Here is a 4,116-nt window from a genome sequence, read left to right as displayed (position 1 = left end):
TTCTCCTTCCTCCTCTTCTTCTTCTTCTTCTTCTTCTTCTTCTTCTTCTTCTTCTTCTTCTTCTTCTTCTTCTTCTTCTTCTTCTTCTTCTTTCTTCTTCTCCTTCTCCTTCTCCTTCTCCTTCTCCTTCTTCTTCTTCTTTTCCTTCTCCTTCTTCTTCTTCAACCAATTACAACACCAGTTATCCCTCTCATGGTACTCTCTCTACTGCTTTGCTGTGTTGGTCCTTGCAATGGCCACACAGGACTTATCAACAATAATTTTGATACTGGAGTTTGTTAGGGAAGTGACAGCTTCAGAAGTGACTCAGGATACAGGTCTCTGGTGAGGACAGCTTCTTCACAGCTATGATCATGATCTCTTTGTTTCGCCCTCAGTCCCTCACCTTCTGCTCAACTTGGGCAAGTGTTCAAAACTCTTTAGCTTCATCAATAAATGCTCAGAAATAGCCTTTCTCCGCTAACAGACCTCCTGCCCCTAAAAACTGAGGCGCTCAGTTTTCCTAATTTGTGGTTTCCCTGCATGGTGTTCTGGCAGGCTCCTGGTTCTGCTGCCTCTGCTACTACCATTTCTCTGTTGCTGCGTCTTGCTCTCTCTTAGTATCTCTGGAGTTTCTCTCTCTTTCCTGGGTCTGGGAGATTCTGTACAGGGATTTTGAATAGAAGGACATACTACACTCCTACTACATCTGGGATAGCTTTTTTCAACATGACTTCACTCCCTCCCTCCTTAATTAGAACAAGCTGAATAGCCTTCCATTGGGTCCCCAAGGTACATGGAAGGAGATTGCCCACCTTTCTCCCATGAAGTTGCTGGTGGATCAGAACTTCCTTTTGTTAGTAGTGCAAATCTCTACAGACTACACCGGGATACTGGAACAGCCAAATCCTCTCACTAGGACTCCATTCATCTTATTGTCGTGGTTATATGCATCCTATTTTTTTTCCTGCTTCTGAAAACCTGCTGTAAAGACACCTATGAGTCAGTTCTGACTCAACAGCATACAAAACCAATGTGCACCCTATTTACTTAATTGCCAAGTTATGCAATCCCCTTGATGGGTCAGGAGCACCTCATTTGCATAGTCCTACCCAGTCAGTTGGTGAGAGATACAAGGACTGTAGCTTACTGTTATGTGCCGTTGTTGTTAGGTGCTATCAAGTCAACAACAACTCATAGCAACCCTATGGACAACAGACTGAACCTTGCCCGACCCTGTGCATCTTCATGATCTCTGTCCTGCTCAAGCCAATTGTTGTCGCCACTATATCAATCCATCTCACCTAAAGTCTTCCTCTCTTGTGCTGATCCTCTACCTTCCCCAGCATGATATCTCTCTCCAAGGACTCATTCCTTCTGAAAATATGGCCAAAGTTAGTGAGATGGAGTTTCATCATCCTTGCTGCTAAGAAGCACTCTGGTTGCACTTCCTCCAAGACTGACTTACCTGTTCTTCTGGCTCTCCATGGTTGGTTATTCAAGAGAGCTCCCCAACTCCAGGTTTTCCTGGTGCAATGCATCTCCTTATTTCCTGACTGCTGGTAGCAAGTATGTTAATTGTGGATCCAAGCAAGATGAAGCTGTTGACCGTTTAAATCTTTTCTCCATCTATCATGATGTTACCTATCAGTAGTCCAAGTGGTAAGACTTTGTTTTCTTGTCATTGGGATGCAATTCATATTGAAGTCTGCATTCCTTGATCTTCTGCAAGAAGTGTTTCAAGTCCTCCTCACTTTCAGTAAGCAAGGTTGTGTCATCTGCGTAATGCAGGTTATTGATGAGTCTACCTCCAATCCTGATGCCACATTCCTCTTCATGTCCAGTTTCTTGAATAATTTGCTCAGCATACAGATTGAATAGGTTTGGAGAGAGAATACAACCCTAACACACTCCCTTCTTACTTTTAAATCATGCAGTGTTCCCCTGCTCTGTTCACACAACAGCCTCCTGGTCCAGGTATAGGTTTCACATGAGCACAATTAGGTGCTCTGGGACTCCCATGCTTGTCAATGCCAGCCACAACTTGTTATGATCCACACAGTCAAATGCTTTTGCATAGTCAATAAAACACAATCAGACATTCTTCTAGCATTCTTTACTTTCAGGCAGGATCCATCTGACATCAGCAATGATATCCTTAGTGCCACATCCTCTTCTAAATCCTTCTTGAACTACTGGAAATTCCCAACTATCTAGCCATTTTTGAATGATCTTCAGCTGTATTTTGCTTGTATGTGATATTAATGATATTGTTTGATAGTTCCCACATTCTGTTGGACCACCTTTCTTGGGAATGGGAATAAACATGGGCCTCTCCCAATCTGTTGGCCAGACAACTGTCCTCCAAATTTCCTGGCATAGACTGGTCTGCAGTTAGGGACCTCTCCAAATTATTGAGGAGTAATGACATCAATCAATACACTGGAGCCAGGCCAGGTCTTTCTGATAACTTGCTATGTATCTAAGAGCTGGGCAATGAATAAAGATGACAAAAGAAGAATTAATGTCTTTGAGCTGTGGTGTTGAAGAACAGTGCTGAACATCCCATGGATTGCTAAAAGAACAAACATATATGTGTTGGGGAAGGTGCAGCCAGAGTGCTCTTTGGAGGCAAAGATGATAAGGTTTCACCTCACATACTTAGATCATGTTGCTAGAAGAGGTGAATCCTTGGAGAAGAACATGATACTGGGAAGAGTGAAAGGTCAGCGAAGGACAGGAAGACCCTCAACCAGGTGAATTGACATGGTGACTGCTGCAATGGGCTTGAGTGTGTCAGGAAGTCTGAAGAAAACACAAGCTAGGATAGGGTCAGATCTGTTGTCCGTGGGATCATTATGAGTTGTACTTGACTCTAGGGGCACCTAACAACAATGGCAACACTTAGTCTCTGTAAACTTTCATTAAAATTAATTTTAAAAAAGTTAACTGGAAGTGGGGGATGGGGAGGGAGGAAAATGCTCAACAATGAATAAATGAAAATCCAACATTTCAGTAAACTTTTGTTAAAATCACAATAAAATAAAAATTAAAAAAATAAAAAGGGTAGCCTAGTGGAAAGAAGCTGTGCTTCAATGGTTCAAATCCACCAGCCACTCTATGGGAGAAACATGGTCAATCTCCTCCCATGTGATTAACTACCTCTGAAAACTGGCTGAAGGGTCAGCAGTGAGTTGGTTCTAACTTGATGGTACACAACAACAAAAACTACTACTCAAAGGCATCAGTTCTTCTGTCATGTTAGTCATTGTCCAACTCTCAGATGCATGTTGTTGTTGAGAACCATCAAGTTGGAATCGGTTCACGGTGGAACAGCTGGTGGATTTGAACCACAAGTCTTTAGGATTGTAGTGCAGTTGTTGTGGTTTTTTTTATCACTAGGAAGCGATTAAAAATTCTATGGCCTGGATTAGGCCCACTCTAGCCTGTAAACTGACTCCTTCCTCTTTAGAATGTTAGAGAGGTTCTCGACAGCCAGTTTTCCAGTACGACGCGTGTTTTTATTTCTTGACTACTAATATAGTAGATATTGATTGTGGATCAAAGTAAAAAGAAATAATTTACAAACGTAGAAGGCAATTTGGAGCTTCCTCAAAAAGCTGAACATGGAAATTCCACATCACCTAGCTATTCCACCATTTGGAATATACCCTGAGAATATGGGAACTGAGACACAAACTGAGATTTGTACACCAATGTTCCTAGCAGCATTATTCACCATCACAAGAACATGGAAACATCCCAAATGTCCAATGACAAATGAACGAATAGAGAAATTATGGAACATTCACACAATGGAGTACTATGCAGCACGCAGGAGCAATGATTGTGCAAATATTACCTAACTTGGGAGGAACTGGAGAGCATTATGCTGAGTAAACGAATTCAGTCCCACAAGGCTAAATATTGTATAAAACCATTAATGTAGAATGAGTATGAGGATCCAAGAGGGGTGGGAGAGAATGGAAACAGAGGGATGTGGATGTGCACAAGGTTGTTTGTTGTTATGTGCCGTCGAGTTGTTTGCGACTCATAGTGACCCTATGCACAACAGCCCTAAATCCTGCTCTATCCTGCGCCAACTGCACTGCCTCTGACACACCCATCCCGATTACC

This window comes from Elephantulus edwardii, unplaced genomic scaffold (assembly GCF_000299155.1).
Source record: "Elephantulus edwardii isolate Elephantulus edwardi_28Jun2011 unplaced genomic scaffold, EleEdw1.0 scaffold00545, whole genome shotgun sequence".
Classification (NCBI taxonomy): Eukaryota; Metazoa; Chordata; class Mammalia; order Macroscelidea; family Macroscelididae; genus Elephantulus; species Elephantulus edwardii.
Note: the sequence above shows the minus strand (reverse complement) of the source record.